Here is a 27,980-nt window from a genome sequence, read left to right as displayed (position 1 = left end):
GCATATATATATATGAGTGGATGTATAGAGATGTACATACTTAGGGAGGAAATGGTGCATGTGTATTCCTTTTGTTAGGAGAAATGTGTGTATTTGTTATACAATGTATGCTGTGTTATATTGGTATGGATTGTGTCACAGTGATTGAATCCTGTGTTACTGCTTTGGACCAAACGGTATGAATACAACATAAACATGAGATTGTGTTAAAATGTTTATTTGAATAAACCAGAGCTGAGAGGCATCTGCAGTTATCAGATACAATTCCTGTGTCCCATCCGTTTTTATCCTGTTTCAGGTTACACAGTAATCTGTCTACACCGACCCTACGCCTGGGCGTGTAACAGATTCTTGGGGGCTCGTCTGGGATCAGCGCCTCCTGGTGGTGGATAGCTGATCTAGTGATTTTGGATGTTCGGGACCAGAAGGACGCCAGGGCTGTCAGAGGGCTACAGTGAGGCCGTGCAGAGGCAGAGAGTGGGCTGTGAAGAGGTACTGAACTGAGGGAAGAGAGGACTGAGTGTTGTTGAAACAATAATGGAGGGAAAGCTTTCCAGGGCAGATGGTGAGAGGAAAAGCCTGGTGTGGGAAATCAGGAAAAGCCTCCTCACCTTGTCAGCAGGCGAACTTTTCCAGATTGTTAAAGCCATCAGTCCTATACCAGAGAGAGACGTTTCAGAACTTGATGCTACTGACCTCGAAGGTTGTTTTGAGTATGTGAATTCCTTCATGTATAGTAAGTCTTTACTTGACTTGGAGGACAGCGGTATGAGTTCATTGTTGGTTCTGAGGGATATGGTGAGGGAAAGCATTGAATCTGGCCATACTACATCTCAACTGGTTAACCCCGAGGTTGATGTTGCATCGCACAACACTAGTGTAGTAATTCCCTCAGTTAGCTCAGCCCCCAATTGCATGAACAGCATGGCACAGTTTAGCCCACCCCACATTGTTACCAGCACTCATGACACTGTAGACATGAGCTTACAGAAGATGTTATCAGACTACGAGGAGCTAGGTAGAAGGCTTCATCAGTGTATCAATGAAAAATCCACCCCACCTGAGCACGCTCAGTCAATGGCATCCACCAGTCAAATTCCACACATTAAGACCCAATATGGAAATGCTACTCATAACACACATGAGGATAGGGTCTCCCTAAGGGACCTCTCTTACTTACATAGAAGAGAATTCAAAATACAGGGGGGTCAAATTGGTGATCAGGGGTCAGACATCACTTACAATAACATATGCAAACAGATTGAAGAAGGTGTCCGAGAGGGTTTTAGTGAGGCTGAAATCTTCCGAAGTGTGTTGAGAGTCGTGAAACCGGGAAACTTCAAGGACATGCTGATGAACAAGGAAGATATGACAATAGCAGAGCTGAAGATGTTCCTCCAGTCACATTTAGGAGAGAAAAATAGTACTGAACTACTCCAAGAACTGATGTGCACAAAACAGAGTGAATCAGAGACACCCCAGCAGTTCCTTTACAGAGTAATAGGACTGAAGCAAAGGGTTCTTTTTGCATCAAAACAAGCCAATGCAGACATAAGGTATGACTCTGAAACAGTTCAAGGGGTCTTTCTACATACTGTCCATCAGGGGTTGGGCCATAAATATAACGACATTCGCAGAGAGCTGAAGCCACTGCTGTCACACAATTCAGTCACTGATCAGGCCATCTTGAGGCAGATAACAAAGATCACTAGCGATGAGAATGAGAGGCAGCGCAGATTAGGGGCGACTCCCCGCTTCAGACAGCCGGCAGTGAACAGTGCTCAACTTGAAGGGGGAGGTCTAACAGACTGCGTCTACTCCCAAGACGTTCTCGGGGTTAAAGGAAAGAAAGATGCACTGAAGGAGCTAACTGCCAAAATAGACGCCCTAACCAGTATTGTGGACTCAATGCGGCAGTCCACCCGGAACAACTCTGAGCACACTTATAAGTATGGTGAAAAAAAACCACCTATGACTAAAAGGGAGAAAACGTTTAAATGTCCAAAATGTGTTGAACAAGGCATGGCTCGGTGCACACACTGCTTCATCTGCGGGGAAGAGGGGCACAGAGCCATCGGCTGTACAAAAAAAACAGAGTGTCAGGGAAACGGGGGCCGGTCATTGGAGAGGGGCCACCAATGATCGGCTCAAAAGAGTCCCATCACATCAGGGAGAGACAGAATAATACTAGGGTTCGGCCATGCCCAGGGGAAACCAACTCGAAGCATGAACAGAAGGACCACTCCCCACCTACATCTGAGCCATCAGTCATCAAAAACGAACCGGTTGTGAAGCTTATTGGGAAAAAGGCAATTATACAGTGCAACCTGAATGGGATAGCAGTAGCTGCCTTGCTGGACACGGGAGCCCAGGTGAGCATGATTGACCGGGACTGGAAAAACAAATATTTACCTGGTCATGATCCCCGGCCACTCACTGATCTTCTGGAGCGTGATGGAGAATTGGAGGTGTATGCGGTTAATGGTGAACTTATCCCATTTGAGGGCTGGATAGCTGTTAATGTCAACCTCCCTGGCACAGAGAACCCAAGTTTGTCCATAAGTGTGCCCTTCTTAGTGAGTCACTTACCACTGGAGAGGCCATTATTGGGGTTTAATGTACTAGAAGAGCTAATTCAAGGCCAGTCCGAGTACCTGATACCAACACTGGTCAGCTTACTTAGTGGTGCAGTTTCAATTCCAAGTAGTGATGCAAGGGCTCTAGTAAGTTTCGTGCAGACTAAAAAGCCTGTCACTCCACCTGAATATCTGAGGGTTGGTCACCAGGACTTGGTTGTGCCAGCAGGGCAAACGACTTGGCTAAAGTGCAGCATCCCATCAAGCATATACTCCACCGATGCCTTAGTGTTGTTTGAACCTGATGAGGACAATGAGCAACTAGACCCGCTGGATGTAGGAGAGGGTCTTTTGAAGATCCAAAACCCGAAAAACCCATACGTAGCAGTACCAGTGGGCAATCACACCAAGCATGACATCACCTTACCACGAAAATCAGTGATCGGTGTAGTTCAGCTAATTGACAAAATTATTCAAACTGATTCGACTAAAGAGCAAGTGCCCAACGAGAGAGACAGGGGTGAGTTAGTCACATCCACTGGGGGAGCTCCAACAACTCAGCTGTGGGATCCACCAGTTGATCTAAACCATCTCGAACCCGAGCAGCAAGAGGAAGTCAGGAAGATGTTACGTGAGGAGTCGGAAGCTTTTGCAAGGGGTGAATCTGACATAGGTTGTATTCCAAATCTACAAATGTCCATAAATCTTAAAGATAGCATTCCAGTGCAGCGAGCATATTCAGCAGTACCGAAACCCCTCTTCAGGGAAGTAAAGGAGTATATTCAGGATCTTCTAGCCAAGGGGTGGATAGTAAAATCAAAGTCACCATACTCCGCTCCCATCGTTTGTGTCCGGAAAAAGGACGGGACACTGCGCCTCTGTGTCGACTATCGGCTCCTCAACCAGAAGACTGTCGCAGACAGGCACCCACTGCCTCGTATTGGAGATCTCCTCAACACACTCGGGGGTTATACATGGTTCAGTATTCTGGACCAAGGAAAGGCATACCACCAGGGGTTCATCGCGGAGGGTTCAAGGCACTACACCGCATTCATTACACCCTGGGGCCTTTATGAATGGGTCCGGATCCCCTTTGGGCTATCTAATGCCCCAGCAGCATTCCAACGAAGTATGGAGGAGATGTTAGACACTCTCAGAGATGAGTGTTGCATCCCTTACCTCGATGATGTCCTCTGTTATGCCAAATCCTTTGAAAAGCATTTGGATGGGGTCCGAAAAGTCCTGAGGGCACTCCAGCGTCATGGAGTAAAGCTCAGACCAGAAAAGTGTGATCTTTTCCGTCGAGAGGTTAGGTATGTCGGTCGCCTGGTGTCTGCGGAGGGGGTAAAGATAGACCCCAGGGATTTGGATGCTGTCTTATGTCTAAAGAACAAGACACCACAGACAGTCGGCGATGTAAGGAAACTCCTAGGGTTTCTCAGCTATTACCGGTCCTATATACAGGACTTTTCCCGGATAGCCAGGCCCCTTTACCAACTGCTAAAAGGGAGGGCAGAGGCAGCACAAGTCCATTCAGCCACAAGGAAAGCCAGGGGCCCCCAGCTGGCCTCCAGGACCCCCATCGAGTGGACAGGAGAGCACACAGGCGTACTAGAATGTCTCATTGGCATGCTGGTATCACCCCCAGTGCTGGCTTATCCTGACTTCAGTCTGCCATTTACCCTGCATACAGATGCCTCAGAGGAAGGCCTAGGGGCGGTCCTGTACCAGCGTCAAGGTGGAAAGATGAGGGTCATAGGGTATGGGTCAAGAACATTGACACCAGCAGAAAAAAACTATAACATGCACAGTGGAAAACTGGAGTTCTTGGCGCTGAAGTGGGCTGTGTGTGAAAAGTTTCGGGATTACTTGTTCTATGCTACCCATTTCACGGTGTATACGGATAATAATCCTTTGACTTATGTAATGAGCACTGCCAAACTCAATGCAGTGGGCCACCGCTGGGTGGGGGAACTGGCAGACTTTCGGTTTGAGGTGAAATACAGACCTGGGAAGGCAAACAGTGACGCAGACACACTGTCACGCATCCCTCTTGATATTGACAGTTATATGCAGGAATGTACAGAGGAGTTGTCTTCAGATGTGCTGCATGCGACTTGGCAAGGAAGTAAAGCAGCTGAGCAAAAGGATGTGGCATGGATTGCAGCTCTGGCCATGTCTTCCACAGGAGCCCATCCGTCATTGGGCATGACTCGGCCACCAATCAGTCATGATGAGCTCGTGAAAGCACAGAGGGAAGATGACTTAATCGGGCATGTGATAACACTGAAGGAGACAAACACCATCCTCACAAGGGACTTAAGGAATGGAGTGAGTGGGGCGACCAGAAAACTCCTGCATGAGTGGAGGAGGCTACATCTGGAGGATGACATTCTCTATAGGCGGACAAGGGAGCGAAGACAACTTGTACTCCCTGCCAAGTACAGACAGGTCGTGATGAAACACCTCCATGACGATATGGCCCATGTCGGCACTGAGCGAGTTCTTCACCTAGTGAGAGAGAGATTTTACTGGCCATACATGAAGAAAGATGTTGAGGCCTATGTCACTCGGCGGTGTCCATGTATTGCACAGAAAAAGCCAGTTACCCATGTACGTGCCCCGCTGGGTAGCATCACCTCAAGTTCACCCCTTGAACTTGTATGTATTGATTACATGCATCTAGAGAGCAGTCGGGGAGGGTACGAGTATATCTTGGTGGTGGTGGACCACTTTACGAGATTTGCTCAGGCCTATGCGACAAAAAACAAATCTGGTCGGACGGCAGCGGAACGGATTTTTAATGATTTCATCCCTCGTTTCGGATACCCCTCCAAGCTACACCATGACCAAGGCAGAGAGTTTGAGAATGAGCTTTTTAAAACACTGCAACGACTGTCGGGGATAGGCCACTCCAGAACATCCCCATACCACCCCCAGAGCAACCCTGTTGAAAGGTTTAACCGAACCCTACTACAGATGCTGCGCACTCTGGAGGAGAAGGAAAAGGAACGATGGAAAGACCACCTGCCTCAAGTGATTCATGCATACAACTGTACCCGGCACGAGTCCACCGGATACTCCCCTTACTTTTTAATGTATGGTCGCCACCCTCGGTTACCTGTCGACTTGCTGTTTAGACTTACTGGGGAGGAAGATTCAGACACACACGAGGGATATGCAAAGCAATGGTCACACAAAATGACTGAAGCATACAAGATTGCAGAGGAGAACAGCAAGCAGTCCAGCGCTCGGGGAAAATCCTACTATGACCGGAAGACAAAGGGGATAGTCCTACAGCCTGGGGACCGAGTGCTAGTGAGAAACCTTGGTGAGCGGGGAGGTCCGGGTAAACTGCGATCATACTGGGAAAGAGCCATATATGTGGTAAAAGAACAGGTAGCCAGTAATCCAGTTTATGTGGTCGCTCCTGAGACAGGTGACCATCGGAGGACAAGGACCCTGCATCGCAATCTGTTGCTGTTGGTGAATGACTTACCTATCTTTGCACCCCCAGATCATGCCAAATCATCATCTAAAGCCAAACCAAGACAGAGACCAAATTTAACCAGTAGGAACTTAAGAGAACATGTCCCCTCCAGAGATACAACTGATTCGGAGCAAGAAGAAAGCCCAGGAGGTTACTGGTTGAGGATGCCTGTTAGGGAAGAGGTAAGAAGGAAAGATGCCTATTGTGAAAGGCCTACCCAAGCTCAGAGGGACCCGACCTCAGAAGGTGAATGGTCCACCTACGGGCTGGACAGAGGTGTGAGGCAGGGACAGGGTGAACTCCTGTCGGACACAAGTGGACCAACCCAGTGGTCCGAAAATGCGTCACTGAATGACCCAGCTGGACCTGAGGTACTCGGTGAAGATGAAACAGAATCAGGACTGGAGGGAGTGTGTCCATTACCCTTTGCCACCAACACACATACTGAATGTAGACGGTCAGCGAGAGAGAGGAGGCCAAAGCAGATCTTGACATATGAAACATTAGGACAACCTTCCCTACAGGTCCACCCTAGGGTGAATGTCATTGGGGCATGCACTAGACCACACAACCCACTAGGAAATGCACTGAATCATACCTCACCAACATTTTTGGTGGCGACTCACACACAACCCCTCCTTGCACCACCACTCTGGGCTACCACGCCTACACAACACTTTTATATGCCACATACATATGTACCCTACAGTTACACTACCCCTGTTCACTAAAAGATGAGAACATGGGAGGGATAAGAAACATGATTGCTGTTATCATTTTATTTTGTCATTTTATTTTTGTCCGGGAGAGTGTGACACCCTCAAACTGTTGTCACATTTGTGGTACGTGGTTTATTGGGATATTTTATTTTATTGAGAAATTGTTATGGACTTCTGCTAGCAAAATTTGGGTCCTCTGGCTGCTGTTATGACAGACAGGGGCGGAGCTGGGGCCTTGGGTGAGCTGGTAGCTGCAGCGATTAGCTCCGCCTCTCAGAGCTGAGAGGCATCTGCAGTTATCAGATACAATTCCTGTGTCCCATCCGTTTTTATCCTGTTTCAGGTGGGTAATGTGGTCAAAAACACTATAAATATTAACATGTTATTGTTAAAGTAATTTGGGAATTGTAGGTAATGCTTACTGTCGTGTGTAGTTCTAGATTGGGTCAGCAGAAGTCCGAATTTATATTCATATTCACGTTCATGTTCGTGTACGTGCAACACCGGAGTCATGTAATGGCCGACATACAGGGCAGCATTTCGGTGAATTAAACAATGTTCAACATTTCGTACTCTGGAACTGTATAATGTGTTCGTTATTTTTTTTATGTAATTAGATGAGGGTACGCTGTGTTCTCCACTTGCGTGCGGTCCGAGAAATGCTAATAGCGGTTAGCATGTTAGCAAGTTAGCATGTTGTTCATGCGGAATGAGGTTTCATTACCGGGGAAAGCGTGCGCTATAGATGGCGGCAGACGTTTTCATACAGTGTGTATGTATGTATGTGTATGGATAGGTATGTATATGTATGTATATATATATATGTATATGTGTATATGTATGTGTGTATATATATATATATATATATGTATATATGTGTATGAGTGTATGTGTATGTAGATGTATGGGTGCATATATATATATGAGTGGATGTATAGAGATGTACATACTTAGGGAGGAAATGGTGCATGTGTATTCCTTTTGTTAGGAGAAATGTGTGTATTTGTTATACAATGTATGCTGTGTTATATTGGTATGGATTGTGTCACAGTGATTGAATCCTGTGTTACTGCTTTGGACCAAACGGTATGAATACAACATAAACATGAGATTGTGTTAAAATGTTTATTTGAATAAACCAGAGCTGAGAGGCATCTGCAGTTATCAGATACAATTCCTGTGTCCCATCCGTTTTTATCCTGTTTCAGGTTACACAGTAATCTGTCTACACCGACCCTACGCCTGGGCGTGTAACACTAACTTTACTGTTGATGTGATGCATTCCAACAGGAAGTGTTCTCCTGGAATCCACCAATCTCATATTCATACCTCAGACTGGCAGATAGTGAACCATGATTCATTACTCCAGGTAACATACAGTATTTTCTACTACTCCTGAATCCAGCGTAGACTTGGTTAACACTACTCCAACTGATGCTTGGCTTAGCACACACTGATCTTAGACTTGTGTGCAACTGCTCGGCCATGGAGACCCATTTCATGAATCTTCCAACATACAGTCCTTGTGCTGATGTTGCTTCCAAAGACAGTTTGGAGCTGTCAGCAGACACTGTTTGGTGGCTCTATGAGTGATGCAACAGCAAAATAGGCAGCCTTACTCTAGGAGTCTACATGGTTGAGACTGAGCTGCTGTTAGATGTTTCCGTTTCAGAAGATGTTTCCAGTTCAGCACTTACAGTTAACCAAGACAGGCCCAGCACAGCAGAAGTTTCACCACCTAACTCTTAGCAACAGTGACATACTATGACAGTGCCACATCACTGAGCTTTTCAGTATGACCCGTTCTCCTGCTAATGACTGAAACTTTTCAGTTTTGTCTGAAAAGCAGGTGCGTTTTTGCTTGATTTAATACACCTGTTAGCAATGTGTGTTGTAAGAGATATCAGAAAAAAAGTCAAAATAAAATAAAATTATATATATACATATATATATATAAATTAATTTATATAGCACCTTTTACAACACGTGTTGTCACAAAGCAGCTTTACGATCGTATGGGTCCAGATCCCTAAACCAGAGGTGACAGTGGCAAGGAAAAACTCCTTAAGATAGCGGGGATTAGGAAGAAACCTCGGGAGGACCAAGACTCAAAAGGGAACCCATCCTCCATTGGGCGGCCCGTTAGCACAAGTCCGTATTTATAGTTCAAATATAGTTCTATAGTTATAGTTCTAATTCCAGGCCAAGTAGTCACAGTCCCTTCAGTGCAGATGGTGAGCCTCAGGTAGGAGTTGGCATCAGTGTGTCTTGTGGCAATGGCACATCCAACCACAGCATCAGCACATCCACTGGCAAGCCAGACCATCTCCCAGGTGCTTGTATGGAATTGTCTTTGGTAGAAGAATGCAACCAAGATATAAAATACAGGTTGATTATGTAAACATTAATTTAGACAACCATCGATTTAAACAGACATACATAGCTCACATGCCAGTGAGCAGCATATCTAAAGGGAGGGGTCTGGGGGTGACCACAGTCATGAGGGTCACTGAGACATTTGTTTCCCCCCCAAGTCATTGTCACAATTAGATCTCTCATAACAATTTATATTCTGGAAAGCATTCTTATGTTCAACTGGAACTACTTTTCATTATTCATCAAAACAATATATTAATAAGACTGCATAACTAAATAATCCTCACGATAGCAGCTAGTACCAAAATTCATAGGTGTAAGATCCCATCTGATTTTGTTAACAAATCTGATAAAGATTTAAATAGAATGGCATAATTATAATGAAATTATGAATTATATCCACAATTAGTTTGAGACATTAAATTTGTACTGGTCCATTTCCCATTCACTGCATAAATGTCTGAATCAGATTCTATAGTATAGACAAATTCAGTACAAGAGACAGCATACACAATTCAAACCTATTCTTGCTATAATTTGTCTCCATCTTTCTTCTGCCATTAATCATAGCATAATGACATGCTAGTGGGACTTCACTTTTGTGAACTGCTGTGCTAATTTGATTAATAGGAAAATAATTCTGGTCCCTTCATAGTTTCATACAGAATCATGGTTTCATACAGACTTTTCATTTCAGCTATGCAGAAGTGACTATATATGATTTGTATGATTAGTTCAAGAATGCTTTACAAGAGGAAGACAAAATACATTAGCAAGAGAAATAAGAGAAATAAACATTACAGAAAGAGAAAGGGACATGGTGACATAGATAACTTACATAGTATTTGTTTACAGTGCCACATAAAAACTTGCAGTTTTGACGTTAGAGTGTAGCCAACTACAACACTTCCCCAAAATATGTTTGGAGAAAAGCAACATCTGTCACCCGCAGAGGACAATCTCATATTGTATATGGGACATGGTGAGCAGACACGTATCAGTGAGCCTAAGAGTCCAGGAGAGAGTGTGGATGCATGAGCTGAGTTCTGAGTTCAGTTTCCTAAAAGCATCGCAACAAAAACACAATCGTTAAATGGTCGAGTGACTATCACACTGAATACTCACTCTCTCATTTAAGATGATCTTACCAACACAATGCACCTGGGAAATGGGGCTCTAAGTGAGGAGGCGGAAGGTTACAGAGTGCTTTGTAGGTGGAGATGAGAGTTTTAAACTGTATGTGGCAAGCAGTTGGACGCCAATGTAGCTGTAGAATAGGAATAATGTGTGCAGATTTTTTAGTGTGAGTGAGCAACCTCGTAGCCACGGCCTGGGTGTACTGCAGCAAGTGGAGGCTTTCGAGAGACAGAGGTTTGGTGGAGGCTTTTGAAAGACAGACCAGCAAAAAGTGAATTGCAGTAATTAAAATTGACGTTTATGAAGGCATGAATAAGAATGACATCATCCTGAAAACTGATATGGGGCAAAGCCGATCAAAATTATGAGGGAGGTAAAACCAACTGTAGTTACAGAGTTTATATGGGGCAGACAAATACAGTCAATAACAGATTCACAACTTTTCTGAATGTATCTTTGACGTGGAAACTATGATCATAATCTACGTCTCATCACAATTAAGTTTCTGAAAGTTTGTGTACATCAAATTTTTCCTGTCAGTTTATAAGGGCGAGGAGTGCTAAAATTGATGCGTGTATCATTTGAAAACGATGAAATAAGAAAACATGATGGTGAATAAAGGCACCACAAGACCAACAGAGATGGGACACCTTGGTGGACAAGGACTGTACAAGATCTAAAATGACCATGAGAGGTAAGCTCTACCCCAGGCTAATGTAGTGTTGAACAACCCTATTTGATTTTGAAGATGGGAAAAGAGAATGTCGTGACTGAAGGAGCATGTCAAGGAGACCAATGTCAGCAGAGACAAGCAGATCATTTGTGACTCTAAGATTGGCTGTCTCAGTAATAAGTGGAACAGGGATCCAATAAGTGGAACTCTGAGAGGAAGGTTAACATTATAAAGGTTAAAATTAGTCCAATGACCTTGAAGTTGGGTCACCAACATAAGTTGTACAAAGCCAGTTTGTCTTTCTAAACCCTTTCCACTGCACTTTTTTTGTAATGTTCATATATTTATCTACATATAAACAACATTGATCACTGTCATTCATCAAATGAAGACAGGACAGAAGGAAAAGAAAACATGAAAACCAAGAAAAAAATAGGAAATAAGAATTGCTGATATGTACTTTTACACAAGTGGCAATAATTCATTGAATTGTTCTACTGTATTTTCAAGTTTGGCTAATGTTCATTAGTACTTTAGGTTTCCTGTTGATGAGGAAGTAAGAAAATGTGACTTATTTACTCATATATTTTTAGAGGAGTATGAATTTCTTCTTAAAATGTTTTAAAATGTGCTAGATATTCCATTAACTCAGGCCACTGCCCTGTGAATTTAGATTGGGGAAGCAATCAGGCCAGTCTCAGGGAAAAGGGGGGATTTAATGCATAAAGTGCAAAACACAAACCCTGTGACTTAATCCAAATCAAGGAAACAATAATCAGCAGTCAATTGGTACAAAAACTAGACATATATAGACAGACAAATGACCCTCAGGTGTCGGGTATCCTAATAAGCCCTGCCCACCTGAGGGACCAACACAAAGCAACAACAGGACAACATGAAATACTGCCACTGCAGATGGAGGCAGCCACACGCATTTTGTCACTTACAAACTGCTCAATCCAAGAAGCTATAAGTAATTCTAGTCAACTTTGCAGAAAACTCACCAGGGCTAGTGATTTTAATGGTTGCGGTTAACTAATATACTGCATACAATAAGGCCTGGTTATGATAAATTTGCAATAAAACCTCTAGACACTCTGGTCTGATGCTTTAGCACACTTGACTATAAAACAACCCTTATGTATGTTCACAAAAGGAAAACTTCGATGTGAAGCGTAGCCTACTGTTCAGTGTACTGGAAGGTGTATTAGCGGATTGGGTTTAGTTTTAGACCGGCAAGGATCCTCGTGCAGGTATGCACTCTGCTGTGCATTATCTTTGAGCTTGCGCACTTAGTGTATTACATAAGGACAGCGTAATGTAATTAAACAATACATCTATGAACAACCAGGGCATAACTCACTGATGAAGCTAATACAATGAGTGAACCAAACATGGAATCATACATACAATGGCCGCTCAGATAAAGGAAATTGATCTATGAACCTCCCTTAAAGTCTTAGACCAGGGAATAGCACACAGTAAGGATAAGCGAAACTGATATAAGGGGTGAACCAAACATAGAAACAAACATATATGAAAAACCAAGAAGAATTACACAGCATTTACACCACGATTACACCACGCGTACCAGGGCATAAACAAGGCGTGAGACAGAACTAACATGACAAGCTTAAACATCGAACATTGACCCACACTGAACCTAAAACAAACAGAGGATAAATACTGAACAAAATCATAAGAAACAAGGAAAAGCTAGGACAGAAGACATAGGCTGGACCAGACCAAAGGGGAAATAGGCTACAAATACAGAGGATGTAGGAGCCACATGTGACAAAATATATATATATATATATATATATATATATATATATATATATATATATATATATATATATATATATATATATATATATATAAATATTATGTATATTATTGTCAGTGTGTTACCATGGCAATAAGGCTTGGGGTAAGCCTATGAAGTGAAGTTTGTACTGCCATTACCTATTATTTTTGAGTACTACTTCTGTGTACCTTATTATTTTAGAATAAGGGTTCATTTTGTGTTCAGGCTACCATAGGCATAATGTGACTTAAAGTGCTGTAAAAGTTCTGAGCAGAAATGCACCTAGGGTTTCCCAACAAGTTTCCTTTGATGTGTTTTGCTGAGTCTTTTCTCCAGGTCTTTACAGTTCATCTTTGTGCTGACTCTTGTCTCCACGTCTCCACGTGTCCCTTTTTTCAGAAACTGGAGAAATAATTAGTGGTACTACATATGTATCAGAAGACATCTTTGATAAATGTAAAACCTTCCTCTTCTTTCCTCTGTTGTTTTGCCAGCATATCTTATGTCATGCTAGCATAATAGTGAAGCATTACCCAATGTGTGTGGAGGCATTCTCTCTCAACATGTTCTGTAAAGTCACTGTACTATGGCCAGCTGGAGCTACATCATCAATACTCGAGATGGAGCCAATTCTGGGGGCTTCTAGGCATGCATGAACCATGCAGCTACATTCACCAAGAGCTGAACTTGAATTGTTGAGTTGGTCCATGTTTCTTATCTTTCTCTACACTTCCTGTCACAGTTATCACCATTTATGCTTCCCACACAATCTCTTTCACTTTTATTAAGTTCTGCATTTTTGTTTGGGTTTGTTTTTTTTATTGATTCATTCACTGATTTTAATTGATTTTCAGTGATAAGTCTTTGCATCTTGTAGCTTTTATCATTCTTGTGCTGGACACTTGTTGCTGCTCCTGCAACCTGATGGTTGTGTTTCCCTGTGCTTTGTTTGGTGCTGATTTTTATCTAATCGGGTAACTATTCATCAAATATTTTATGGTAACTGTGACGGGCAGGTGTGAGCAACAAAAAGGAAGCGATCACGCCAAGTCTCAGGGAAAAAGGGTGGTTTAATATAAAGTGTGCAAACCTAAAACCCGTGCAATAGATCCAAATTAAGGATATAATGACCAGCGGTCAACTGGTACAAAGACAAGACATATATAGACAGACAAACGACCATCAGGTGGGAACGGATCACGGGCTCCGCCCACCTGAGGGGCGTACACGACGTCACAAAACAACAACAACACAGCCGCTGTGGACAGAGGCGGCCGGTAGGGGGCCGCCTCACCGTGACAGACCCCCCCACCAAGCCGCACTCCCCTCCACTGGGTGTGTGGCACACAGCGGCTGCACAACAACACGAAGGGGCAGGAAGGCAAGGACAGGCAGGGACACCTCCTGCAGTCCACGAGCTGAAACACAAAACACATAACATTAGTCAGCTCACCTCCCTGGGCGGGACCCTGGACCGACTGGGCCGTCAACAAGACAAAACCACGCCCCGGTCGGTCACAGGGCCCTCACGCCCTAACCGGCCTTAAGCCGCATAGCCCCACAGGTGCGAGGACGGCGGGCCTCGGCTCCTTGTCCGTCCGGGGTGTATGTGTGTGCAGGTTACCTCCCTGGGGCGTGGCTACGTCACCTCCAGGACCCCGTGGAAGGGTCTCCGTCCTGTGCAGGAGCTCTTCAGACCGGAGCCCCATGGTCCCCAAACATCCGGGGGCCCCAGCCCTCTAGGGAGGGGCTCTTTCCGACCGGGCTCCGGTCACCCCACAACATAAGGGGGCTCCTGCCAGCTGGAGACCCCCACAAGGTCCAGGAATGCCACGATTCAACGCCAGGGAGAAGCACCTGCACATAAAACACAAATGCACACACACACACCCACACACACCAACACAGAACACAAACGCGCACTACCCTGATCCCCCCTCCAGGGGGGAGGGGTCTCCTTCCTAACTCAGGAGAACCCCCCATTTACCTGGTCAGGGCCTCCCTCGGGAGCGACGCCCTCCGTGCCACTCCCCGTGGCACGGGACCACAGCCGGTCCTCCCCCAAACACACACTTAAGGGGAGGAGCATGCGTGGAATTACAAGCAACAAAACCACAAACACGCGAGAACAACACACATGCAAAGACTAGACAAACAAAAAACAGTGTACAAACAATGAACGAACGGGACTCTTACATGCGCGCTCGGTAATTTTGTGACGTGCCGCTCAGGTTCGCAGTCGCTCCCCCACACAAAACACAAGACGAGAGGGGAGCGAGGCGACAGTGACGAGCGGCACCCGCGTCACACACGAAACACTAAACATATAACACCACGAGCACGCACACTGGTCCACACGCCCATTCACACGTACACTTCACCCACACAAAACATGAAGAGTATAACAGGGAAGACGCCCTGGTCTTCGCCGTGCAACACACAAAACAAACGCACGGGCGAAACTCTTCAGACAGACAAACAACGGACATGAAGCGCTTTCCCCAAGGCAGACTGCCCTGGTCCTCGCCGTGCTACACACACACACACACAACACAAAAGCACGGCGGAGCTCTTCAAACAAAACACCACGCAGACAAACACTTACCACGAGACATGACCACGAACGAAGGAGAAAGTAAAGAGACTCGGCGGCTTCCGAAGGGTGGCTGGTCATTCTGTGACGGGCAGGTGTGAGCAACAAAAAGGAAGCGATCACGCCAAGTCTCAGGGAAAAAGGGTGGTTTAATATAAAGTGTGCAAACCTAAAACCCGTGCAATAGATCCAAATTAAGGATATAATGACCAGCGGTCAACTGGTACAAAGACAAGACATATATAGACAGACAAACGACCATCAGGTGGGAACGGATCACGGGCTCCGCCCACCTGAGGGGCGTACACGACGTCACAAAACAACAACAACACAGCCGCTGTGGACAGAGGCGGCCGGTAGGGGGCCGCCTCACCGTGACAGTAACTGATTCAAAATACGTTAGGATTTACTGCTTTCTTAATTTGTGGGTGGTGCACACATCCAATTAGTATCAGAAGAACTGTGTATTTGAGTTACATTTTTCATATGTCCAGAAGTAACTAGAACTAAAAAGAATTTGCTAAAAATAATTTCCTAGATACATTTAAAAAGCTTTTAAATTATATGTAGGCTATTGCATAGTTTGATTGTCAGTTAAGTTTTCATTACAATTCAAAAACAATTATAGTTTGATATTTTTTGTCAATTAAGCCATTGTATTTAAAGTAAATGTACTGTATTTAGTTCCTTAGACATGTCTCTTGGCTTTCCAACTGTGCTATTTCAGAAAGGAGGACTAGTTACGTAAACCAAGGGCTGCCGTAAAATGCCAGATATGCATGTAATCAAAGAGACAGTGACAATGAGTTTGGCAATTCAAAGTGCAACCAGATTAACACTCATAATGGAGCAGGAGAGGCAGTATTTCATGATGGAAATCTAAAGAGATATTTCAGCTCTTATTTAGCTAAAGGCAATAGGATGGAAACTGGGCCTGACATAGACAGTTTACCATGCTGTCATACACCATGCTGTCATAGTTTACCATGCTGTCATACGCCATCACTATTGCATACAAAGCACAAAAAAAACATCTCTCTAAGCTCTCATATGCAAAGCCCTCAAAGGCCCTTCAAAATAACATAAGTCTTTTGCAGCTTCAAATTCATTTGACTTAAGCTACGACTGCTCTAGTTGATAAAAGACATGATGTTGCTTCATGAGGTCAACTTAAGGCTATCTGACCAGAGCAGCATTTCAAAGCATGACCTAAAATGATTGCACGGAAACAAGTGTTTCCATCAGCTGTGCCAGACATTTCACATTTCACAAAATTTATTCAAGGGCTATAGATGTAGTGGCACAAAACAGCTCATACTGACACAAAATTCATGCATACATTGATCCACATGTTTTTCATGCTCAACACTGCTGATCACTGATGGATTTTTGCTTTTCGCACCATTCATGGGGAAAAACCTAAGAAACAGTTATGCATGAGAAGCCGGGACAACAGACGTTTGGGAGATGTTCGTGCACAGCTGGCATGAACTATCGTGACACATTCAGTCACTGAGGTCATTCCTGTTACCCATTGTAGTCTGATCAGTATATAATTTCAGAAACCTTGATCTGCCTGATTCCTACCACACACCACAGTCAGTTGTTGGTATGTGTAATTTGTTTGAAGGTAGAGCACGGACCTAATAAACTTGCAGCTCGGTGTAGATCTATGATCCTCTGGGATACAATAGGCATTCATCAACCTATATTTCATGTACCACAGGACTCGGATGAACAAGAGCCTTCTGTCCTCCCTAACCTTGCCCATAAATGTCAATGGTAATAAATGGAAGTCTAGATGGAAACATCTTCACTTTGTCATTTCAGTAATGTAACCGAGGTTATAACAGACCATAGGCTACAAAAGCCTATCTGATAAAAATACACTCCTTCTGTATCCATTCAGACTGTGGGCATGTATTATTTAACCAACTTTATTGAATTCGGTTTGAATTATTTGAATGATTGTAAAATGTCTAGAATAATGCAACATTGCCTTTAAGCACAGTTCTTTCCTTTTAATCTATGTAGCAATGATACTAATGATATGCGTTTCACCATACAATTCAGCATTATCATGCAGGTAATGCATGATACCTGCTACCTACTCTCAGTAGATAAACGTTCACAAAAACATGTTCAGTATTGACATATTCTCTTCCAAGGTTTAATTAGTTTATCATTTGATTTGTTTGATGTTGTGATAGGAATCATTGTTTTTCTTAATTTGGCTTGATTGGTTATTACAAAAATAGGACAATACACAAAATGCACAAAATTGCTTATCTTGTGTCTGTCGATAGAAGAAGTATTGTCTCAAATACAGAAGTTCTTTTAACAGCTTTCAAACATATTCACCATGTGTGCTATGATGTACTTTAGCAATTAAATTATTTGCAGGGAAAACCTTCACTTTGTATACTTTATAGGTACATCTGTACACATTTTAAAGCTCACAAGTGTAGTAAGTATTTATGAATTGTGACGTGCGGGCAGGGCGAAGAACGAGACACGGGAATCCTTGCTGACTGACGTCACGGTTAATTTTATTAACAGATAAGCGCATATAGCGCACGAAGAACATATACTCATTCACACAACAACGTGTAAACCTTAGACAACGACGAGCACAGGACACTGCGCGAACGCACATTAAATAGACAAACCACATTAACCCCAAGTGATTACGAGACGTTTCACAGGTGAGACAGATTATCACACGACAAGACCCTAACCACGGATATCCACTGACGCAGACAAAGCACGTGGACAACGTTAACACACGCCCAAAAGGGAGGGGCCGGGGTCCTCAACGTGACATGAATAAATAATATATATGGTAATTCATGTAAAATTTAATACCGTGATAATGCTTGTCACTTAGCATATGTGATACAAAAATTATTTTAAAAGACTTAGATTCAGGGCAAAAACTACTTTCAGGGACAACATTTTCTAGCTTGGGAAGCAAAGAAAATGTCCAGATTTGTTGCCTCGTAAATGACAAACCACTTGCCAAATCATGGAGAATTTGAGAAATGGAAAGAGAAAATGGGAGAGGATGACAACACAGAGCCTCTTAGGCCTCCGTCCGACACCAGCAGTCTTATCTCAAGATCTGGCAGAAAATGTTCCTCACATCCTCCAACTGTGGCTCTCACTGGAGGAACTTTTCAGAGCGAAGAGGTCCAGATCTTCTGTTGCATTCTCTTGAAAAGCAGTTACAGTTCTCACTAAAATGTGTTAAATGGTGTTAAGTGGTCACATGCAAGATGCAAAACATAAAATCATGAATTTCCCTGTTTTACACTATGACTATTGAGATGCTATATTTGTATGGTAAAGAACTATAAACGTACAATGCAACATACATACAAATCTATAACATAATACAATATAAAAATACAGGCTAATGTGTTACACAAAGGCATATTCAGTCAAATCGAAAGTTAAGTCATGTAAAATGTAGCTGTCCAACATGTTTCCAGGCTTGAACTATAAAAGAGGGAATCAAAGGGAGAGAAAAGCCCTTTTGCTGATTCTCACGTTGGCGGAGAAATTCAGGCCTATCCTGCGTGCACTTGATGGCCAAGTGACAGACCCCCAAAGCGCCTCCGACATGCTGTTTCAAGGGATGACGGGATCACTGGAGAGTCACGAGGGAACGAAGTGACAGGTGCCACCGCCAGCCGTCCCAATCAACTCTGGCTCTGTTCGTTCTGGCTGTGTATCCAGGGTTCTTCCCCGAGGCTGTTGGTCAGCAAGACATCCCAACTGCCCCGCCAGGACCAGCGCTGGGCTTATACAGTGACAGTGACACAGTGACACTTCCATGCTAGTGTGTACATAGGAACAGGGCTTAGCTAACACAGCTATAATGGAGCACAGTTACACAGCTAAAAAACTAAATACAACAGTGAAGGCCAAAACAAATGTGCTGCACACCTTTGACCAGTTAATAATTAATACCTTAAAGGTGCAATACTGTTTTAAGACAGTAGGGTACCTAGTGAGTATAGCTCTATTACCAGCATTTAAGACTGGTAGTAGTCACTAGTTAATAAAGTAGTGACCAAACAAAGCTACAGTCTCTTGTCCTACATGAACATGGATGAGAGATTTATTTTAGGATTGTTTTCACAGTTAAACGAGTTGTTTGTGCCACAAACAAAGAATAATTTTGTATTTGTATTTCTTGAAGCCTTCTGGAAGTGGGTTTAATTCAGCAAAACACCTACCTGCTGACCCTGTGAAGAGCTCGTGACGTGGTAGCTGCTGATGTGGTAGAATCAAGAGAGTAGGCAGGGCTCTATGGGAAGCTTGGACTGGAATAAGATAATTTTCATCTTATTATGTGTATAAATACATATGCCATGGTACAAGGTGACTGATAAATGCCTTTTTCATAACTAACTCTGTCAAAATATTCCAGTAGTAAGTAGTACTCAGCTTGCAAATCACTATACAAATAGAGAACTTTTCATTTTTTGAAAGAAAAAAAAACATTTCAGGTTATTCATCCATTACAAAAATAAATTTAGAAAAAGTACATTAACCAGGAATTTTAAACATTACAGAAATAATCAAAAACCTAGAAAAATTTATGAGCAACACATTAAACCACAAACACATTTCATTTACCAAGTATTCATTTCACATTTTTATGTTGCCTCATCCGTTGTTATGTTGTCACACTGTCATCCTTTGTTTGCTTCGCTGATGCTGTAGTGTGTGCGATTGCATTTACCACCATTTAATCTCTCAAATATTACCATGGTAGCTTTTCAATCAGGAACAAAATGACACAACTGTGCTTTAAAATCATGCAAAATAATGCCATCCGCATGTTTCAGCCGTCCACAGTTAACACGGTGTGACATAACATCAAAACAAGGCAGGCATATTTACACATCCTGTCAAGAAATCTCAAATTAGTAACACACTTGTGTATATTACATCACTCAAAAAGGAGAATCACCTTTGTTGATTAACTGTCACATCAGTAAAACTCCTTCCTCTACGATATATTTTAAATGGTTTAAGTCTTGAGAGTTGATGCCATACACAGACACTCTAAAAAATTCAGTCGATGTTAACTTAGCATGACAGACAAAATAATTGTCAGTGTTATTATATGTAGCTACTACTTACACTTGATTTATCTAAACCTCAATAAATTAACTTTGGGAAAAAGCAAAAAATCACTATGTCACTGTCTGGGTATAACCCAAAAGAGACCTTCTCATTAATTACATTAGGCATCTTATCTTTTCCCCAGCATGGTGCTTATCTCATTAGCACAGCTTGTGTTGAGACTGGCATCATCTATACTTATTCTGAATCTGACCATGCTAGCTATGCTAGGAACGTTCACTGAAAGGTTTTCAACAGAACATCAGCTTCAATGTTACCGCCTGAGTGACTAATGAAGTAAATAAGTCACTGTCTCTTTACTCTGTACACGGGTGTTAACGTCTATCTTTTTGGGTGTATTGTGTGAATGTTTTGAGTTGTTTTCTCTTTCAGTTTCACATTTTTGGGGAGATTTTGTTAACTACAAAAAGTACAGTCATATAGCAACTTTAACACGATGTTACGATCTAGTAGTACAATCAGACATTTGGTTGATTTAGATTCTCAGTAATCAGAATACTTTATCAGTTGAAGTTTTAAAAAGTTACTAAAAGTTTTAAAGAAGTTAACAAGGTTATCAGTTGACGTGAATGTTTTCGAGGAAAGATGTCTCTGTCAGGTAGGTTTAGCTGTGTTATTTTCTGTATGAATTGTATATCCCAAACCTTTACATTGAAAAATAAAACACAAAGACTGTACTGTATATATATATAACAATGTCCTAATGTCAGCTTCTGAGATTTGTTCAACAATGACGGCCTGATGAGTTAGAGCAACGTAGTCATCAATCAAGGTGACCCAATAATTATTTAAACATCTGCGTTTTATTAACCTGGTTGTTCTAGTTTCTTGGCTTTTTTCTGTCTCTTTAGTTCCCTGTTCCTGTGAGCCGTCACCTCCTGCTGTCTACACTCCTCCATACTCCCACCCTCCTACCTCTAGACCCTTAACCCACTCCCCCTCTCACCTCTCAGTCTCCTTCGCATCAATCATCTATATGCCAATCAACTATGACCTCTACCAACCAACCCTGAAGCTGTCCCAGTCCGTCAGACTAGCCTACACTCCGTCCCAGCTAGAAACGGATGTGACTACTTTATCTGGAGCTTGGGCTCTGATTTTTGAAGTCCTTCAAAGGAGGAAACTGAAGCTGAATTTCACAAATAAAACAAAACACTATTACAAAACACTACTAGGTCTTCTGAAGATGGCAGTGCTGTTTCTGCTGTGGTACTGTGGTAATGCAATTAGTTAAAAGGCTGTGCTCCATCTCATCCTTTTATATAACCCCTCACAAGAACAGACTCTGGAGACGACCACTTCTGCTACCCCTGTCATACTGAGTGCTTCAAAACTGGACAGAATCTCACACTGAGAACCAATGAAGGCATCTAAGTGTTTATATGTCCACATCTATTTTTAATCACACAGCAATGTCGGTCTGGACAGTTTGTTTTAAAAGGGATACATTTAGGTTGACTCAAACCTTAGCCAGATCTTCACAATCAAATATTTACATTCACATGATCACATCTTAGGAAGACTACAGGTCTCAGAGGTATTCATTTGTAACAATATTCCTGTCACGGCCACCAATACAAAAGCATTTTCAAGGGCTAATCTCCTAATCACACGTTAGCACCAAATTGCAAAAATAATCCTAAAATTGGAAAACCTGAATGTATTATCAAACCAAAAAAAAGTTGGTATGATAATAACCCGAACACCAAGATTTTGAGGTGAAATTTGTTTCGAAGATGACATGATAGAGAAGTGCTGAGGTAACAGAAGAACAGCCACACCTCCACTAGCATCACATTCAATTAGGACTTAACATGGCTACACTTGGGGATGTGTGTCTCACTGCAGCCAGGGGCTCTGGAGCTTAATGGTGCTGGTGCCAGGCATGTGGAAACATCAGAGGGGCCTGTCTAATGGTTTGATCATTGTTGACTGGCTCTGTTGCACAGACTGCTGGGAGCCAGAAGCCAGTAGAAAACTATAGTGCATCAAAGTCAGAATTCTCTTCCACACATGATGGAGTCCACAATGCATATTGATTTGCTGTTCTAAAGTGCAGCAAAATTCCAGTATCCTGACAGATGAAAGAAAAAGCACTACTGCAGTTAAAGACAGTGGATCTTGAATTGAATGTGCGGGTCTATGTTTGGCTTGTCATCGTGACTGTGACCGTAGGGGTGTGAAAAGCAAACCATCGTCCAAGACCATTACTTTACTCATTCTGTATTTAATCATACATAAAGCATCATGACACAAATGTAAATACAGATGTCATCTGAATTACACTAATTTATTTTACCATGAACAGTATATTAGATTATGTTATCCTATATTTTAGTAAATGTGCATTATAAATGCCAAAAAAGGCACTATCACAACTTATTCAGTTTCCTGAAGTGTTTGATAATTAGCTAATGTATAGAATCAGAAGCTCAAAATGTTTAGATAATGTGGCTACTAGAACCAGAACTGGGAACTGGAACTTTGCAATCATGTGACATGTCATGTGATGTGTTTATTCCAGGACACTCGGACCTTCATGTATAAAAGGTCTCACACAACACTTACTGCATCTCGCAATGCAAATCTCTGGCAGGTTTTATACATTATACACATGATGAAAGGACAGTTTTTCTCTCTCTCTACACTATCTTGTTCCTTTGTTTGACTAGCAAGACAGTGAAGATATGCTTTCTCCATTTTATAATTATTAGTGTTATTAATAGTTTTTTGCCTAGAGTGTAGTAGCTGTAATTCACAGCCAAATTACGAGCATTGTTGTTGCGGGGAAAAAATAAAAGAGTTATCAATTTTCTGTCATAATTACTTTTCAGACCCCTGGTGAGTGGGACTGCGACAGGCAGGATTCTCGAAGTCTAGCGTGACATCGTGTACACAGAAGTGAGACATCGGGAAAAAATGCCAATGGCTTTGCTGAGACAAAACAAGAACACACAGGATAGGAAAAAAGGGAACGGACAAAGATAACCGCATCAGTCAGGAAGGAGGACACAGAAGCTGGGCTGAGCAGCCTGTAACCAGCTACAGTGCCAAGGAGGCTCCACAGGCTCCTGTGGAGATTAGATGGAGAAGGTGGGACTGGGAACAGGTGAATGGAATTAAGTAGTAAGTAGGTGATTGGGAGTGAGTTTGTTGCTTGGGGGGGGGGGGGGGGGGGGGGGGGGGGTGATTGACGGGAGTTTGTGTGGGTGTTCCTGGATGGGTAGCTGCTGCTTCATAACTTCCAGGATTCAACAGATGAGCAGAGCTGTTCTGAAAGCGTCTTAGATGTGGGACAATCTAATTAAAGAGTCAGACAAAACAGGTGTTGAACAGATCAATCGTTTTGAAGGGAATGTCGACCATTATCAAGGATTACAAAAACAAACAAAAAACGCAAAAGAATTGTGTACCATGTTTTCAGATGTAGTCAATGTTTGCCTGCTTGCTTATAATCTCCATCTACAATAGTTTGTGATTATTTACAGTTCCAACTTGCATTTTTATTAGTGTGTGCCTAGTAGTAGTAGCCTGTATGATGTCAGCTATGTTACATTTACAGCACTTGGCAGACAAATCCAGGGAGACTTACATATGTAACATCATGACGGTATTTGTGCTCCCTAGATAATGAACCCATGTACCAAGTGGGCTACATGAGAACTCAATTAGAGATCTGGTGTAGATCTGGCAGTAGATAATAAACTACATATTCTAACCACTACTTGCCACCACAATTTGTTCGGCACACATTTCATCTGTGTAGTACCATGCATACAGTTCAGAGTATCTTCAAAGCTGTCATGACAGTTTACAAACCTCAGCCAGGTTGTCATGCATATCTGGCCACAGGAAATATGCAAATATATACGGTTTTCTACAGAATAAAGTAACTTGATGGCCTGCATACATCAGTCCTCAGTGTGTTCTGACATTCAGCAGCGTCCTGTAGCTAGTTTATGCTTAGCCTGAGAAGGCAACCTGGGCACTACAAGGAGATTCCCACTGTTGCTGCATTAATTACTTCCGTTATAACATGACTCAGTGCCAGTTCGCGTTGGGTGCCGCAACATTAAGTGTCATTAGGTGCGTTACCTCTGTCCACTCCTTGAGAAACAGCTCTTGGACTATATGGAGAGACGCAGCACCAGGAGTAATGACAGCTGTGCGACGCATCATTCCAGCGTGACAGAGGCCGCCTCCGCCCTCGACATCTCTGCCTCCACCAGTGCAGCACAAACACCGTGGGTGGGCGAGAGAGAGACAGAGAGAGAGAGAGAGAAAGGGAGTGAATTAGGGACATCGTTTAGCCTAGCCTCCTACAGCAAGGTTTGGGTAGTGGGCGTATGTGTAGGTGTCTGAGAGAAAGGCAGAGAGAGATGGAGGGGGGAGAGAGAGAGAGAGAGAGAGAGAGAGGGAGGGAGGGAGAAATGAAGAGAGCGTGAAGGGGAAGACGAAAGGAAGAAAAAGCCATAGAGAGAGAGGGAGAGAGAGAGGGAGAGGGCCGGGGAGGAAGGGGGTGGAAAGAGGGAGAGACAGGAAGAAGGTGAAATGGCTGAGAAAGAAGAAGAGATAGAGAGAGAGAGAGAAGGACAGAACATGAACAATGTAAAGCTCACTGGAAAAATACACATGCCCACACTTTGTGAGGAGAGTGAGCCACAGGCCTGTAATTAAGCTGTCCTCTCTCTGTCTGCAGAGGTGTGGCTACACAAGACAGCATCCCTGATGGCTGAGGCAAACATTAAACCTGCACCAGGCAGCCACGGACCAGGAAAATTATTCTGTCTTATTTTACCATCCTGTAATGTAATATCATGCAGATCAGGAATGTTATTTTTGGCTCTGTGTTATTGTTTGAACATTTTATCTATGAATGTTGTCCTATTTGTCTCCCAAAGACATCATAGTGTATTTGGAATCGTTAGCCAAGGTGATTATGTATGTCGGGTTTTTCATCCCTCATTAAAAACTTTAGTAATTTTTATTTTTAATAACCTTTTTATTTGGATGACATTTGGATGTTTTGCTTCTTCTTCTTCTTAATAATCATTATTATTATTAAACTGTTGAGGTTTGCTATATTAGTATCTGGACTCTGTGAGGTCTTTTAACTTGTAACTGCTTTATGATGGTGGTGGTGTGTGTTCCACTAAGTCGAAAAACACATCCCTAAACCCTAAACATTACTTTACTGAGCAAATCACAATGGCAGTTTGTTAAAGCTGGTTCCTGCCTTCCTTCAGAAATAAAACATTTTCATAAAAAATATTAAAACACAACATAAAAAAAAATTCTATGATAGGAAAGAAAACTGAATGTCATGCTTGTCATATCAGCCCGGTGGCAGAACTCCCAATTTATATTTCATTATCGCAAATAATCACTTCCACCACTCATGTTAATCATTTTTTCAATTATGAATATTGTGATCCTATTTAAAGCTGAGGTCTTGTTTTGGTATGGCGTTTTTTTAATCGTACCAAGAAAGTAGGCTTGTATCCTTCCATGTACTATAATAAAAGTCTCATTTGGATTTTCAGTGCATGGGAGAAACGGGCCTAAAAAATGTGTTTAATCGTTTAAAACAGCCGAAATCAAATGCGGAACTGCAGGTTACTTCCTGTCAATGTCAATACATTTATTAACTGCTCAATATCATAAATGGAATTCATGCAAAACAACACTGAAAATGACACGTTCTGGCACACGAACGTATACTCACATCATCAGCCAATATAAGACATATTAAAGACATTTACCTATACAATCTTACAGGTAAGTTGTGCTCAGTTGTTTTAGCAGAGTAAAGAATGTTTTTCTCAGATTCGCTGCAGAACAGCATAACAGAATAACGGCATAACAGAACCGGCCTGTGAGGGGCACAGCAGGACACCAGAAAGATTTGGGCCTTTTTGTGGCTTACACAACAAAGCAGATAAACTGGCAAGTTCAGTCCTGAAGCGTTAAATCTGACATTTTGGTGTATCTTGCCACCAGATCATTTATCCAGTTTGGTGAAGATGACTCTCCAGTATTCTGTGACTCTCACTACGAGCATATATTTGTAGTATTAAAGCTGTTTGCTCTCTCCAATTGTGGAAAACTGCACATTTATTCTTTTTTTCAGTTTTTCTGTTTGCTTTTGCTTCTGGGCTTTAAAAAAAATCAAAGCTCCATCAATCATTCAATAAAAAGACACATGATTCTTTTAAGTGAAGCCAGGGGTACCTGATAAGACTTCATGTTTCTACAACAACATGGTTAGAGGTACTTGTGTAGGAAAAATCAATATATCACTGACAGGACATTTTCTTGATTTTACGATGTTCACTCTATGGATTTATGATAACTTTTGCGTGCCCAGTCATTATGACACTTGTGTATCCTTAAGATGGTAAAATTTATATATAACATATATATAATTAGCATTTTAGTAGTATAAAGATCCAGAACTTGCTTATAGTCAGTCCTGTTGAGGGGCAAACATGACCGTGCTTTTTTGTGTTAATTATTATAGCAAACACTTGTAGGTGAATATTAGCTGGTTGTAAAGACTGCAGCCTACCTCTGAAAACAACGTGGGACTCACACCTGGATGTCATTAATATGCATGACAACCTGTTCCCATGACAAACAATGAGATCCTTGTAAACCATTTAATATAAAAGCTGTCATGCAAGGAGGGGAAACTATCAGATTCACACTGAGTTTTTAATTTGAAACAGAGACAGGAAATTGGCCTGGGTTTCGGGTGACCCGGCCCAATCTCAGGAAAACGTCTTTTCCTTCTGGAAGGACAACGAATGGCGCAGAAGACATGTTGTCTCCCAGACCTCCCCTGGAGGCTAAGCTACAACCAGATTACCATCCTGCACTCTAATAACCTAATAACTGTGCATCCAAGGTATACACTGATCTCAGATCTGCTCTCGTGGGACTGATATCTCCCCTTGTGTCTTATTGATAAGGCCATAGGTAATGGGAGAGATGGCCCTTGGTGTGAGGGGGTCTGTGGTAAAGGAACTGGAGGAACTGGGCTACAGGTCAGCCCTGCACAGACAAGGACAGCTCTGCTGCCGACAGGCTGGAGTCTCCTTCCCATTGGCTGAGACAGATAATAAAATTGAATGATGATGGGGTGGGCGGGGCCAGGATCTGGTGGGGGTGGTCCTAGGAGGGAAGAGAAGGAATTCAATAGTCACAGTCACAAATATGTGATTTAAGATTCTTTTTCACTGTTTCACTGACATTTGAATAATCAGTAATCAAGTAATAAGTAATCAAGCACATTTTCTTGTGTGGGTGTATTCATTAAAGTCATTTAGTGGCTACATTTTCCAACAATGACAAACCTAATACCAAAGTTGTACAAATCTTTAAAAGAGGTTTTCTATAAAATACAAACTTTACAAAATGTCCAATATTCAGATTCACAGCTCAACAGTTGGT

At 42.5% G+C, this 27,980-nt stretch overlaps 1 long non-coding RNA gene across 1 annotated transcript; it reads left to right on the top strand.

Moving 5' to 3' along the window:
* Nucleotides 1-354: 354 nt before the first annotated feature.
* Nucleotides 355-23,631, top strand: LOC143527379 (uncharacterized). The gene is made up of 3 exons (XR_013134101.1): nt 355-492; nt 8,076-8,154; nt 23,363-23,631. It is a non-coding gene; the product is annotated as an uncharacterized LOC143527379 (long non-coding RNA).
* Nucleotides 23,632-27,980: the final 4,349 nt, after the last annotated feature.

This window comes from Brachyhypopomus gauderio, chromosome 11, assembly GCF_052324685.1.
Source record: "Brachyhypopomus gauderio isolate BG-103 chromosome 11, BGAUD_0.2, whole genome shotgun sequence".
Lineage (NCBI taxonomy): Eukaryota > Metazoa > Chordata > Actinopteri > Gymnotiformes > Hypopomidae > Brachyhypopomus > Brachyhypopomus gauderio.
Note: the sequence above shows the minus strand (reverse complement) of the source record. Positions and strands in the feature narration are given on the sequence as shown.